General features: G+C 51.1%; 1 protein-coding gene across 6 annotated transcripts in view; it reads right to left on the bottom strand.

Moving 5' to 3' along the window:
• The window catches only part of DGKZ (diacylglycerol kinase zeta), a 746,996-nt gene that overhangs the window by 152,294 nt on the left and 578,414 nt on the right, over nucleotides 1-16,288 (bottom strand). The gene's annotated exons all lie outside the window — the stretch shown is intronic.

Genomic DNA, 16,288 nt, shown 5'->3' with positions numbered 1-16,288 from the left:
TCGAAGGCTAATCCAACTGAACGCAATCTGAGTGCATTCCAAAAAGTCCAAAATAAGTGTGTGTCCACTCTCAGAAGAGCCAGAAAACAACATCTGCCAAACCTCAAGAATGAACGTTCAAACTAGTCTCTCTTATCTAAAACCTGGTGGCACCTTGTCAAGTACGTTTCTGATGCATCTTCTCCTTCCACTCATTCCCTCTCTTCAAATGGCACCACAGCCGACTCTGCTCGTAAGAACGCTCAATGCCTCAATTCTGTGTTTGCTTCCAATTCTTGATTACCCGAGTCCTCTCGATGTATTCATCCTTCCCAGTCATAACAAACTGCTTCTGAACTCTGTGGCTTTTGCAACTGGGAAGGGAGAGAGGTTTCTGGCAACCCTCAAATCTGATTTGGCAATTGGACTGGACAGCATCAGTTCACAAGTCCTAAAATCTTGCTTCACTGCTCTCACACGTCCTCTTTCTGCCCTTTTCACCCTATCATTTGCCTTCAATCATCTTCTATCTGCTTGTAAGTCAGCATTACATAAAAATAGCCCCATGTGAGAATTTCTCCAACAGGAAGGGTGAAAATGACGGAATAGGGGGAAGGGACCATGCCCCCCCCTCCTGAAGTGATAGTCATGGAGAGCACAACTTAAGTTAATGGCATGGTCCTTATGTTTCATTAAGAGTTTGGTCTGCATCTGGCCGTCGGTTTCTGAAAATATTTCAAAAATAAATTATTTGAATTTGAGGCGAAACCCCAATTTTCTGGTGGATCTGGATGGGGGCATCTTATAGCAGGTGGATCTGGATGGGGAGCACAACCCAATGAGACCTTACTGTTCTGTTGTATAATACTAAATTTGTTCTATATCGGTCATGTAATTTGTGAGGAAAATATTGTTGTGGTCCGGGAACGAGACACCAGCTTGTCACTCAGGGGGATTAATCCCCGGTTGTCCTCGGTAGAGCCGGACCTGGGGCCACCGCTCACAATTAACGTTGTGGCATAGTGGATTGTTTTAGAACCACGAACGCCACCCAGCTAACCACGAGTTCGTGTCCACCGTCTAATTATGCCGTTTAACTCAAGGTCACGTGGTTACCTGAGCGGGGAGCGTGCCTTCGGCAAAGCACCAATGTTATCTTGATTAGATTTTAATTAGGGCGGCCGAGCGTTTTAACCGCTGATGCGTGCGGATGATTTTTGGTCAAATCTGTGGTAATTACCTCCCAGTCTATCTCGGTTCAGACAATGCTAGACCAATGGAAGGAAAGGACAAACACAGACAGGTTGGAAATCGACAAATGATTTATTAATAGTACAATTTTTAAAAAAGAACTTTTTATTTTCTGAGATAAATAAAGAATACATTTCAAAGTAAAATCAATCAAAATGCCAGGAAAGCGACAAAGAGCAGATGATTATCGGGGGTCGACTTACTTACAGCTAAACACAGGCATGGGTACCCAACAGATCATTCGGGGGGGGGGGGGGAGAATCGTCTCGCTCACGTGAGTAGTCATACGTGAATTGAAGACATCCTGAAATGCGCGTTACGTCCGTCGCCAGCACCCAGCCTTGCTGTGCACCCTCTCGCGAAAAGCCTTGAATGCCAATCGACGTCTGGGAGGGCACTGAGATAGTCTGTAGCGGGTTTAGACCCTGGTGCTGCGACACGGGCAGTTCACACTTCACGAGACTGGTGACGTCCAGTAACCCACACAGTCTGTCGGTGACTGACCCACGCCTCACTCATCAGCGCTGCTCACACCCACACACGCACCACACGCTCACTTGCCCAAGCACTGGGAAGGACGAATTGTCTAGTTGTTGGCGCTGGTCAGAAAGCCACACGCGCACTACACACTTGCTTTCTTCTCCTCTTTTGCGTGCTAACACCCGCTTCTTGCTTGCTTCTCGCACTTACTTCTTGTTTCCTTTCTCACTCCCTGGCTTTCTTTTGCCTCCACTTTCCTTTCACTTCTCTCGCCTCCAATTTTTCCTCCCTCAGAATGGATCTCCAATTAGTTTTATATCTGTGGGTCGTCTCTGCGGGCACAGTCTTCCCCAAGCTCACTCCGCCCCACTTGCGCATGGTTACCATGACGACTCGTGCACTCTCAAAAAAGGCGAGCGTTGGAGCTCGCGAAAGAATGTTGCTGAGGAAAAATAAGGGCGGGCTTCAGAGCTCGCGAAATAACGTTTCTGAGGAAATATAAGGGCGGGCTTCAGAGCTCGTGAAAGAAATGTGTGTAAACGTGTCTGTCATAAATAAAAAAAGCTTCCCATAAGAGAGGGGATCTATTCTATACCCTTCTCAACGCATCCCATTTAAGATCCCATAAGACATGGGGATGGGGCTAATCTGAACATGAATTTAAGGAAATAACTATCTGAGGACCTGGATGTGTGGATGCATTCATCAGACCAGATTCGGAAATCCGTAACAATATGTTTTGGTGAAAATGAGGGATTCGAGGAGGGGGTCTTTGACCCCTTTTCAGGGAGATACAGCATGAGGAGTACAATTTAAGGTTAGGGCATGGTCCCGGTGCCTCGTGGTGAGTTTGGTCTGGATCTGTCTGTTGCTTTCTGAGCAGTTGAATAAAATACCAATATTTGGGAAAAATTCCCTTTCACCCCCTTTATCGGGGTGCATCGAGATGGGGAGCATAACCCCATGAGATCTTGCTGTCCTCATGCATCCTACCAAATTTGGTCCATTTTGGTCAGGTAATTTGTGAGGAATAGATTTTTTAGTCAAATGTTAATGGGCGTACAAACGTACGTACGTTTAATGGCCAGCAGGACACCAGTTCCCACTCTATGAACTTATTTCAGAGAAGTAACATAAAAAGTTGCAAAAAGGGAACCCCTTGATGAGAGACTAATTCACATATTTCCAATCATTGGCAAGGTTATGGAATCCATAATCGCAGTGATGACATAAAATAATGCCTTTTCTCCAACAACTTCATCTCAGATCCTCAATTCAGATCCAATCATAGCCAACACGTCGGTATTCTCACTTTGTTCTTCCACGTCTTTTGTGGTCTTGCACCACCTGCCCTCTTTGTGCTTTGTCCCCTCCCACAGGTATCTCCAGGATGCAGGGTGTCCACCAGCAACCCACTCCGAGTGAAACAATCAAAATCCAGAACCACTGCTCATCTCCACTCATTTGTTCCTCCTTTTCCCACCCGTGGAACCAAATTCCACACTATTTTCAATCTCCTTCTTCACTCCAGGCCTTCAAGACAGCTGTTCACCAACATCTCAAGTCATCCCATATCCAAAACTATGATCATATTTACACCCATTAAATGACCCCCATCGCCGCGACAGACGACTTCTACGAACATTATCAATATATACAATCTGAGACTGAAGAATTGGATAGCAATATGCAGTACTGCATATCAAAGCCTGACCAATATCCTGGCAAAGATCCCTGCTTGGTATTCGTTATGTAACAAGTATCACCAACAGTCGGTTAAAGTTGTGAAGTGTGTTTATGATGTCGCCACACTGAGCCAAATAGTTGTTTTTAATTATATGTATGTATACATGTATATATATATATATATATATATATATATATATATATATATATATATATATATATATATATATATATATATATATATATATATATATATATATATATATATATATATATATATATATATTGTTGTGGTTACCAAATTCGCAAACCACCATTCAGGTCCCTTAGGTGAGATATCTCGGTAAGTACATGTGTAGTTAGGCCCAAACCCGTTGTCTAGTGGGAATACATGTCATTTATGCGTGCTGCGACTCTTCAGGATAGCCGTTTTTCTTTTACTATCTTTAATTTGGACCAACCGCCATGATTACCACCACAACCACAACATCAACCACCAACCACAATGCCGCTTCACCACAACCGCCACGACCTTCACGTCACACCTCGCAACCGTCGCATCGCCACCGTTCTTGCGCCGCTTGTGGGTGCCGGTGTTGGACTCGTGCGGGCGCGCGCCGAACAGCGTGTACAAAATCACGGATTTTGTGCTTCAAAAACGGATCAAAAACGACACACGCCCACTTTTTGCCGTCCAATCGGTGAGCGAGGGGCGATTTGGCCCCGCCTCCAGGGCGTTGGAGGGCGATCGATATATGCAAATTTATGGATCAAAAAGCATTCACGCCCACTTTTTCTCGGGCCAATGGGGAGCGAGGTGAAAGGTCGAAGGGAGGGGGTCAAAGATGAGAGGGCGAAGCCACGGGGCTGATATAAGTGACCGTGTTCGTCAGTCCAGTAGAGTAGGAGAGTCGAGAACAGAGAGTTAAGACTTCGCGGGCGGTGGAGTTGGCAAGAAGGAGCTGGTCGTCGTGTGCGTTGGAGTCGGAGCGGAGGGACGGAGCTGTGGAGAGGCGGCGAGGGCAGACGAGGGGGTGCTCGCGTCGTGCAGGGAGCTGCACCCCAGGGAGGCCGACAGCGCGACCTGGCCGAGGTGGAGACGCTCGTCGCGGGACAATAAAAATCCTCTATACCCAGAGCATCAGCAACCCCCTCCTGTTTCCCCCCTCCGCGCTGAGATAGTGCGACCAAGGGGGCCCCTTTCCCACCCCCTACCAGACACTGCCCGCGAGGCCCGCGGAGTTGAGGCACCATCGCCGCTCCGCGTCTCATCACCAGACGGGTAGGCCCGACCCGGTCTCGGCCTCAGGCCCGCCTCATCCTTGAGGGTATTCTTTTCCTTGGTTTTGGGTATGTGTTGTCGGCGCCGTCTGTGAAGTAAAATTGTATAAGTGTTGCCGTGTGCTCGGTAGTCGGATAGCTCTGCATTGTGTTTCATTGTCGCATTTGCTTTTTGTGTAAATTGCATTGTGTCTTTTCTGTGTGCATTTGGTGGAATTGTATATGTGTGCTTTCCGTTCATCGCGAATAAATGTGCTTTGTGTTGAACTGTTTCCCGCTTCGCTTCGTCATTTCTCTCATTGAATCCTCATCTTGCTTCACGTAAAGGGTTGGTAGTGGGCTGAATACGCCCGATAATTAATCGAACCGTCGAGGTCGACGATAACACCGCTCGGTTATTCTGATAGTACGGAACGGGTCGCATAAGTGGCCCGTGTCCGAAGTCGACCTGCGGCGAGGTGCGATCGCCCGGTTTACCCTCCGCGTGGGTACTTAGGTAGGTCGAATTTGGCGAGCAACCCTATCCCACGCGGGGGCTGATTGGCTCGATCGCGGTGAGACCGAAAGATCCACCCGTGACTGGTTCCCGGCGTTAGTCCGAGAGGGTCACGACTGGATTGTCCGTCCGGTGGGCGACGTGCCGCGATTCGAGTTACGTGGCCGTCAGCATGCCGGCGGGCACGAATCCGCAACACTGGTGTCAGGTCGTGCGATACAAATCCATCGCCCTCCTCGCGGCACTGGTATCGGAGAACAGGAAAACGGGCTGTCCTGTCTCCAATTAAATTCACGGGAATCGGTCCAGGGGTGAGAGAAGCGACCCCCGATTCCCTCCAAATTACGAGCGAGCGAAATTAACCCTTCACGAGAAGCAAGATGGCGTCTCAAGGCGAGCGGGAGCCGGGGGTATTAGAAATGTATATGTGTAGTAGTGTAGAATCCATGGTCCAGGATGGAATCCCCGTGCAGGAACACGAACTCGCCCAACTGAACCCAGAGCCCGAAATGGGTGCGGCAGCGGCCGCGGTGTATGACACCTCCCCCCCACTCTCCACCAAAGTGCATCCGACATGGCCCAGCTATGCGCCATGCTGGCGGCAATGACAGAAAAGATGGATGCAAACGCAAATGAATTTATAAACGAAATGAAAAGCATGGGCAAGCAAATGAAAAAAGAAATGAAAGAACTACGGGGTGAGACGCAGAACATGGGCCGATGCCTGCAGGCGGGCATGAAGGCCGTGACCAGGGAGCTGGGAATGGCGACTCCACGTGTGGGAGCAAACGAGCTGGAAGGGGGTGCAACGGCTGACAGGCCCGCGGTGGAGGCGGGTAAAAAAATAATTCAGGGGGCGTGTTGGGCGAGGGTCGTGACAGAGGAATCGACGGTGACCAAAAGGGAAAAATTAAATGGGGAGACCAAAACGTGTGAGACGAGACACGAGGTGATGACGACAGAAACTTATAAATGTATAGAGACACGGGAGACAGAAAAAATAGAGAGACAACACGATGAAGACGGGATAAGTGACGCGCACACACACACGGAGGTAGTGGAGGATAATGGGGGTGAGCTCGCGGAGCGTGTAGGGACCCAGTGCGAGCACCTGGATGGCCTCCTCCAGGAACGAGGGGAGCGAGTATGCCCCCTTGAGGCGAGTCACGACCAGGTGAGTTCGGTCGTGCTTTGCGAGGTTGAGGGGAGGAGTGCTGTGGACAGGTGCACGGAGAGCTTGGGGGGTATAGAGGCCCCGGAGACCCTTGTGGGGACACGAATCCCCAGTGTGGTTGTCCCTGTGTGTGTGGTGCAAGGTGTGAGTGCGGCACCGTGTGTGGAAGCGACCCCGTGTGTGATTGGTGTGGTAGCGATGGTGCCGGAGTACGTGCTTCCCAGCACGCCGTGTGTGGATGAGGCACCGTGTGTGAGTGTCGCCGTGTGTGTGAATGAGGCACCGCGGGTGAGTGCCCTCGCGTGTGTGAGTGAGGCACGGTGTGTGAGTGAGGCACCGCGGTTGAGTGCCCCCGCGTGTATGAGTGAGGGACGGTGTGTGGATGAGGCACCGCGGGTGAGTGCCCCCGCGTGTGTAAGTAGTATGGTTTGTGTGAGTAGTGAGCCACGTGTGAGTGGTATGGTTTGTGCAAGGGAGACCGTGTGTGTGAGAGAGCGGTATGTGAGGGAGATGTCGGTTGGCATGCGGGAGCACGCAGCCGCGTCTCCCGGTGTGAATGTGATGGAATGGACTGTGAGCGTCGTTACACGCAGGTGTGCGTGGGTTGAATGGCGACGACGACGGCGACAGAAGAAAGAAAGCCGAGTAGCGGCTGTAGCTGTTTCGGGGACCGTGCCGGGTTCACCCAGCAGTGAGCACGAGGTCCGTGCTGTGCAACGCACGAGACCACCACGTGCTCGCTTGCGAGAGTGAAGTCCCGGTCCGGAAACGCACGCGGTGGATTTGCCGATCCCGCGGACGGACAAAGTTTAGGCAGGTAAACGGATTTGGACCGGACGGGTTCTCCATGCGATCGTGTGTGTTAAGCTCCAACGGGCAAAGCACATGTGTTCGCGTGGGGAACCCCTCGAGACGTGGGGCTTGTGCTTTTTTTTATGCGCACGGTGACGCCATGGCTGCACGTGGGGTTGGAATCCGGCAGGAGGGGTATCTCTGCCGGATGGTACCGTCCAAGGAGGGACGAGGAACACGTGCAGCTGCATACGTCACGGGCAGGTGCAAAGTGCGCGAGTTGCCGCGCTGGTGATGCGCATGGGAAGAAAAAAAAAAAAAAAGCAAGCCTCACTTTCGGGTGCACAGGATTCCTGGGCAAGGGGTGGAAGACCCCCTTGAACCCTGGGCACAGGATGAAAACTAGTTAGGGGGAAGGGTTAGCTTAGTTAGACCGACTTCATGGGGCAGGGGTAAGTCCTCATGGAGTCCGTGGAATGGATTAGTTAGAGGGATTGTAGCCAGATTTAGGTTGGGAAATAAAATGAATTTTTGAGTTAGGAGACAGAGACAGACTGGTGAGTGTGTAGAGGGGACGTAGTTTAGCTACGTAGTGTTAAAAGGAACGTGCTGTAGTTTAAGGGACGACGTGGGAGCACGAGTTAGTTAGGGGATGCAGATAGAAGGATGGCAGAGTTCAGTGGTGAGTGTGTTGAAGAGTTGTTGGTGAGTTATGATGTGGAGACATGTTGAGTGAGTGAGGCCAGCGGGTCTGTGTGTATGGAGTGAATGGGGAATGCATGGTGCGATGAGTGATGGGGGGGAGGAGTGACTCCCGCCCAAGGGACCCCGGGGTCAGAGTAAAGTGAGTTAGCTGGGTTAGTCAAATTGAAAAATGGAGGTCGTTTTGTTGTTGGTGGGAAAGTAGGCTCGAGACCCGTTTGGAGGGGTGCAGGAGCCCTGTTGACGGGTTGGGAGCGTGGCTGCGAAAGGTGAGTATCGCTGAGTGGGTACCCCGGGCACCAGGCTAGTCGGCCGTGGTAGGCCAAGGGCCCATGGGGGGCCGGGATAGCGTAGTGGGCACGGGTGCGCCTGCTTGGTGCGGGGGCCCGGGGCGCCATTAGCCGCGTGGGCAGTGTTGTGGGCACGGGTGACCCTCGGAAAGGGGCCTGGGAAGCCAGCCTGCCACGTGTGCGTTTCAGGGGAGGTGCCATAGGGGGCACTCCCTGGTGTTAGGGAGCTGGTAGGCTCGGAGGCAGTGTAGTGCCCGGGGATGCCATAGCAGGAGAATCGGCAGAGGGTCGTGCCTGCCAAAGGGAGCCACGTGTCCCAGCCAGGAGACCGTGTGAGGGAATGGAGAGAAAATTGGGGGGCGAGGCCCGAAATTGTAAGGACACCAACACAGGCGACGGGAATCTGGGTTGTTAGAACCAATAGTTTAAGCGAGAGGCGCTTGTTGAAAGCCCCGGGGTAGTTTTACTGTTAAATGGATAGGGTAGATTAGGAGATGTACCCCTCCGCACCATCCATCCCCTCGCTCTCGTTGTGGGCCGCTGGACCCACTTTGGGTTAGATCGCTGAACTCTGGGGAGGCCATTCTGAGGCTTCGTTGGGCCTCGACACAGGACGTTAGCTCTCCCTTATTCCCCTCCGGGAAGGGAACGTCGGGGTTGGGAGTAGGCTAGGTGACAGGATAGGTTAGCCGAACAAGGACGATAAAGCGGGTTAGGGGACGATTTATAGTGGGGAAGTAAAAATAAAAACAACAAAAAAATAAGTGGGGGCTAAATTGGTTTTTCACAAATTAAGGGAGTGGGTATGTACAGTGACAGGCAAAGGCGATAGGTGGGAGGGAGACAGGTAGGTAGGTCCGAGCCCGCCTTCCAAGTGGCCAGCACCACCGCACTCCCTCCATCAACTTCCACTGACGGCAAAAGCTGGCCAGCTTCATCTGCTGGCTGTGTTACTGCAAGGCCTGTGCCGGCCCACTTCATCTGCCGGCTGGCTGTTTTTCTTCAAGGCCTGTGCCGGCCCACTTCATCGGCAGCTGTTGTTTTGCTGCGAGGCCTGTGCCGGCCCACTTCATCTGCCGGCTGGCTGTTTTTCTTCAAGGCCTGTGCCGGCCAGTTCATCTGCGGGCTGTGTTTGCCTGCAGCGGCCTTCTTCTGCGGGTTGTGTTTGCCTGCTGCCTTTGCCATGCCATGCCCACTGCCCACGTTCACCAGCCCCGTTCAATTTTTGCTTTGCCCCCCCTGTTCATTTCCATGTGCGCCAGGATCCGCAAGGCAACAGTTTGCAAGCTGCGAGAACTGCCCTGTTGGCAGCTACAACACGGGCCTGCAGTGGCGGCCCGTGCACCGTGTTTGTGTTCATCCATCCATTCGTTGTGCTCATTGCGTGTGCCACTTGAGCTGGCACGGAGACTGCGTTTGTGCAGCCCATGCACCGTTGTGGTTCACTGCGTTCAGTTCAAAAGGGAAGGCCTTGGACTGCGTGTGAGCAGCCAGCCACGTTCCCTGTCACCTGCATTGTTTCGAGCCAGAGACTGCATGTGGGCAGCCTGGCTCCCTGCTAACTGCTTTCTTTTTGCAGAGTTCATTGATCCTGGGCCATGGTTTAGTGTAAAATTTGTAAGTTAAGGTAAGATGTACTGTAAATATGAGTGCGCCCCCGGCATGTATGTCTTAGCGCCGGCAATTTTATTTAAGTCGTCCGTGTGAGTGAGTTTGTTTAGGTAGTTACGCAGCCCTCAGGTTATTTATTTTGGGGACACGAATACCATGAATGTCGCACTCAGGGATCCGTAGGTAAAATGTCCCAGGGGAAAACTACACATGATGGCACACGAAAATTTGACGACTCGGGACGAGTCTGTAAAAAGGGGAGGGGGTAGTCTTGTGGTTACCAAATTCGCAAACCACCATTCAGGTCCCTTAGGTGAGATATCTCGGTAAGTACATGTGTAGTTAGGCCCAAACCCGTTGTCTAGTGGGAATACATGTCATTTATGCGTGCTGCGACTCTTCAGGATAGCCGTTTTTCTTTTACTATCTTTAATTTGGACCAACCGCCATGATTACCACCACAACCACAACATCAACCACCAACCACAACGCCGCTTCACCACAACCGCCACGACCTTCACGTCACACCTCGCAACCGTCGCATCGCCACCGTTCTTGCGCCGCTTGTGGGTGCCGGTGTTGGACTCGTGTGGGGCGCGCGCCGAACAGCGTGTACAAAATCACGGATTTTGTGCTTCAAAAACGGATCAAAAATGACACACGCCCACTTTTTGCCGTCCAATCGGTGAGCGAGGGGCGATTTGGCCCCGCCTCCAGGGCGTTGGAGGGCGATCGATATATGCAAATTTATGGATCAAAAAGCATTCACGCCCACTTTTTCTCGGGCCAATGGGGAGCGAGGTGAAAGGTCGAAGGGAGGGGGTCAAAGATGAGAGGGCGAAGCCACGGGGCTGATATAACTGACCGTGTTCGTCAGTCCAGTAGAGTAGGAGAGTCGAGAACAGAGTTAAGACTTCGTGGGCGGTGGAGTTGGCAAGAAGGAGCTGGTCGTCGTGTGCGTTGGAGTCGGAGCGGAGGGGACGGAGCTGTGGAGAGGCGGCGAGGGCAGACGAGGGGGTGCTCGCGTCGTGCAGGGAGCTGCACCCCAGGAAGGCCGACAACGCGACCTGGCCGAGGTGGAGACGCTCGTCGCGGGACAATAAAAATCCTCTATACCCCGAGCATCAGCAACCCCCTCCTGTTTCCCCCCGCGCTGAGATAGTGCGACCAAGGGGGCCCCTTTCCCACCCCCTACCAGACACTGCCCGCGAGGCCCGCGGAGTTGAGGCACCATCGCCGCTCCGCGTCTCATCACCAGACGGGTAGGCCCGACCCGGTCTCGGCCTCAGGCCCGCCTCATCCTTGAGGGTATTCTTTTCCTTGGTTTTGGGTATGTGTTGTCGGCGCCGTCTGTGAAGTAAAATTGTATAAGTGTTGCCGTGTGCTCGGTAGTCGGATAGCTCTGCATTGTGTTTCATTGTCGCATTTGCTTTTTGTGTAAATTGCATTGTGTCTTTTCTGTGTGCATTTGGTGGAATTGTATATGTGTGCTTTCCGTTCATATCGCGAATAAATGTGCTTTGTGTTGAACTGTTTCCCGCTTCGCTTCGTCATTTCTCTCATTGAATCCTCATCTTGCTTCCACGTAAAGGGTTGGTAGTGGGCTGAATACGCCCGATAATTACTCTCGAACCGTCGAGGTCGACGATAACACCGCTCGGTTATTCTGATAGTACGGAGCCGGGTCGCTTAAGTGGCCCGTGTCCGAAGTCGACCTGCGGCGAGGTCGTCGCCGGTCTACCCTCCGCGTGGGTACTTAGGGTAGGTCGAATTTGGCGAGCAACCCTATCCCACGCGGGGCTGATTGGCTCGATCGCGGTGAGACGAAAGGTCCACCCGTGACTGGTTCCCGGCGTTAGTCCGAGAGGGTCACGACTGGATTGTCCGTCCGGTGGGCAACGTCCCGCGATTCGAGTTACATGGCCGTCAGCACGCGGGCGGGCGCGAAATCCGCAACAATATATATATATATATATATATATATATATATATATATATATATATATATATATATATATATATATATATATATAAGAGCCGCAACAATATATATATATATATATATATATATATATATATATATATATATATATATATATATATATATTGTTGCGGATTCGCGCCCGCCGGCGTGCTGACGGCCACGTAACTCGAATCGCGGCACGTCGCCCACCGGACGGACAATCCAGTCGTGACCCGCTCGGACTAACGCCGGGAACCAGTCACGGGTGGACCTTTCGGTCTCACCGCGATCGAGCCAATCAGCCCCCGCGTGGGATAGGGTTGCTCGCCAAATTCGACCTACCTAAGTACCCACGCGGAGGGTAGACCGGGCGATCGCACCTCGCCGCAGGTCGACTTCGGACACGGGCCACTTAAGCGACCTGTTCCGTACTATCGGAATAACCGAGCGGTGTTATCGTCGACCTCGATGGTTCGATTAATTATCGGGCGTATTCAGCCCACTACCAACCCTTTACGTGAAGCAAGATGAGGATTCAATGGGAGAAATGACGAAGCGAAGCGGGAAACAGTTCAACACAAAGCACATTTATTCGCGGCACACGGGAAGCACACATATACAATTCCACCAAAAGCACACAGAAAAGAAAAACACAATTCCATTTACACAAAAAGCAAATATAAAAGCGAAAACACAATGCAGAGCTAATACCGACTACCGAGCACACGGCAACACTTATACAATTTTACTTCACAGACGGTGCCGACAACACATACCCAAAACCAAGGAAAGAATACCCTCAAGGATGAGGTGGGCCTGAGGCCGAGACCGGGTCGGCCTACCCGTCTGGTGATGAGACGCGGAGCGGCGATGGCGCCTCAACTCCGCGGGCCTCGCGGACAATGTCTGGTCGGGGGTGGGAAAGGGGCCCCCTTGGTCGCACTATCTCAGCGCGGGGGGAAACAGGAGGGGGTTGCTGATGCTCGGGGTATAGAGGATATTTATTGTCCCGCGACGAGCGTCTCCACCTCGGCCAGGTCGCGCTGTCGGCCTCCCTCGGGTGCAGCTCCCTGCACGACGCGAGCACCCCCTCGTCTGCCCTCGCCGCCTCTCCACAGCTCCGTCCCCTCCGTTCCGACTCCAACGCACACGACGACCAGCTCCTTCTTGCCAACTCCACCGCCCGTGAAGTCTTGACTCTCTGTTCTCGACTCTCCTACTCTCCTGACTGACGAACATGGTCCTTTTATCAGCCCCGTAGCTTCGCCCTCTCATCTTTGACCCCCTCCCTTCGACCTTTCACCTCGCTCCCCATTGGCCCGAGAAAAAGTGGGCGTGAAGGCTTGTTGATCCATAAATTTGCATATATCGATCGCCCTGGGGGCGGGGCCAATTCGCCCCTCGCTCACCGATTGGACGGCAAAAAGTGGGCGTGTGTCGTTTTTGATCCGTTTTTGAAGCACAAAATCCGTGATTTTGTACACGCTGTTCGGCGCGCGCCCTGCACGAGTCCAACACCGGTACCCACAGCGGGGCAAGAACGGTGGCGATGCTACGGTTGCGAGGTGTGACGGGAAGGTCGTGGCGGTTGTGGTGAAGCGGCGTTGTGGTTGGTGGTTGATGTTGTGATTGTGGTGGTAATCATGGCGGTTGGTCCAAATTAAAGATAGTAAAAGAAAAACGGCTATCCTGAAGAGTCGCAGCACGCATAAATGACATGTATTCCCACTAGACAACGGGTTTGGGCCTAACTACACATGTACTTACCGAGATACCTCACCTAAGGGACCTGAATGGTGGTTTGCGAATTTGGTAACCACAACAATATATATATATACACTCACACACACACCCACACATAAACGAGGCCTTATCATCTTCTCTTCTTCCTCTTTCGGCTTGCTCCCGTTAGGGGTCGCCACAGCGGACCAACTGTCTCCATTTCGCTCTATCCTCCACATCTTCCATTGACACTCCAACCACCCGCATGTCCGCCCTCACCGCATCCATGAACCTCTTCTTTGGCCTTCCTCTTCTCCTGCTGCCTGGCGGCTCCATCTTCAACATCCTTCTCCCAATATACTCCGTTTCCCTCCTGTGCACATGTCCAAACCATTTCAATCTCGCCTCTCTCACTTTGTCTCCAAACCGTCCTACCTGCGCTGTCCCTCTAATACACTCATTTCTTATCCTATCCATCCTCGTCACTCCCAACGAGAATCGCAGCATCTTTAACTCTGCCACCTCCAGCTCTGCTTCCTGTCTTTTTGTGAGCGCCACCGCCTCCAAACCATACAACATAGCTGGTCTCACTACCGTCTTGTATACTTTCCCCTTCACTCTTGCAGCTACCCTTCTGTCACAAATCACTCCTGCAACTCTTCTCCACCCACTCCATCCTGCCTGCACTCTCTTTTTCACTTCTCTCCCACACTCTCCGGTTACTTTGGACAGTTGATCCCAAGTATTTAAACCAATCCACCTTCCCCACCTCAACTCCTTGCAACTGCACCATACCACCACCCTCCCTCTCATTTACGCACATGTACTCCGTCTTACTCCTACTGACTAACATTCCCCTTCTCTCCAGTGCGTACCTCCACCTCTCAAGGCTCGATTCAGCCTGCTCCCTACTCTCCCTGCAGATCATGATGTCATCCGCGAACATCATGGTCCATGGAGACTCCAGTCTGATCTCGTCCGTCAACCTGTCCATCACCATTGCAAACAGGAAAGGGCTCAGAGTCGATCCTTGGTGCAATCCCACTTTAACCTTAAACCGGTCCGTCATTCCTACCGCACACCTCACCGCTGTCACACTGTCCTCATACATATCCTGCACGATCCTCACATACTTCTCCAACACTCCCGACTTCCTCATACAATACCACAACTCCTCTCTTGGCACCCTATCATAAGCTTTCTCTAAATCCACAAACACACAATGTAACTCTTTCTGGCCTTCCCTATACTTCTCCATCAACATTCTCAAAGCAAACATCGCATCAGTGGTGCTCTTTCCTGGCATAAACCCATATTGCTGCTCACAGATCATCACCTCTCCTCTCAACCGAGCTTCCACGACTCTTTCCCACAACTTCATGGTGTGGCTTAACAACTTTATCCCTCTGTAATTTCCACAGCTCTGCACATCACCCTTATTCTTGAAAATCGGAACCAGTACACTTAATCTCCACTCCTCCGGCATCCTCTCACTTTCCAAGACTTTATTAAACAATCTGGTTAACAACCCCACTGCCATCTCTCCTAAGCACTTCCATGCCTCCACTGGTATACCATCTGGGCCAACCGCCTTTCCACTTTTCATCTTCTTCATAGCAGTCCTCACTTCATCCTTACTGATCCACCCCACTTCCAGATTCACTATCTCCACCTCTTCCAACCTTCTCTCTGGTGACACTTTCAGAAAGTTCAGAAATCGTTGTGGCCTGTTCCAACTCAAAGCATGGTTGAGCTGGCCAAAAAACATGGCAGCTTCAGACCCCAGCGAGTATACCAAGGATACGCCTCAAGACCCCATATACAGCGGTGACCAAGGATGCATCTGATAAAGGATATAATGAAATTAGGCTGTTAATTATCTTTAAAAGGTGTGTTTTGAGTAACCCAAACACCCAATTTTCAGTTCTGCACTTCCTTGGAGTTTTCTTAGTATGCACGCAAAGTTTCAGGCAACTAGGTTTCATGGTTTTGGAGTATGGAGGAAACACACTGACACTCATCAACATTAATTAGTGTAGATAGGAGAGGGAATTATGAAACAGTTGCACTTATACATGGATTTCAAGTAAATTAAGAGACAGTGGAAAAATGAATATAATGTGTGGGATTTGACACTGATGAGCAACTTGTCATTATAAAGATAAGACATTCTGTGTCAGTGGAAAAATAAGGACGATTAATTTTCTCAACAAAATGTTGAGAGAGTTGTGCTAACTCTCATGAAAATGAAAGTGAAGCGACTTTTCCGGCAGGACGTCCAGGGTGCAGTGGTTGCCTGTACATGAACATCAACCCCCCTTCACCTCCAGTAATGTCTCGGGGAGGGTACTGACATCGGGGTTGTGATACCCAGGGGCGCCGAGAGGGGGAGGGAAGGTGGTCAATTACCCCAGAACCTGGACCGAATGGAGGCCCATAATTATTCATCAATTTTTTGTTTCATTATGGGAGTAGAGTTATAAATAATTACATTGCCATTGGGAGTATTATGCGTTTGCCACGCTCTGTCGTAAAATAAACCACTATGGGAACAATTTACATCATGATAATCGCGGTAATGACGTCATGACATAAGTGCAAACCCCACCCGGGTGAAATGAGATAACAAATTAATCCACATTTAGGAATAAGTGATAACACCCCAATTTCCCACAGTATATGCTTCTGATGTTTCACCCATGATAAGAGTTTTACCCATGATAAACTCTTCTGATAAGAGTTTCACCCATGAGAGCAAGAATTTCTGGTGATCTGTAGACGACGGCACTTCCACGTTCCAACCAGTTAGAGTGAAATAGAATGTGATGTCAGAGGAATTGATTCGCCAGTCCAAATGCAGT

Source organism: Eptatretus burgeri, chromosome 6 (genome assembly GCF_056783735.1).
Source record: "Eptatretus burgeri isolate ZD-2024b chromosome 6, Ebu_testis_v1, whole genome shotgun sequence".
NCBI classification, from domain to species: Eukaryota; Metazoa; Chordata; class Myxini; order Myxiniformes; family Myxinidae; genus Eptatretus; species Eptatretus burgeri.
Note: the sequence above shows the minus strand (reverse complement) of the source record. Positions and strands in the feature narration are given on the sequence as shown.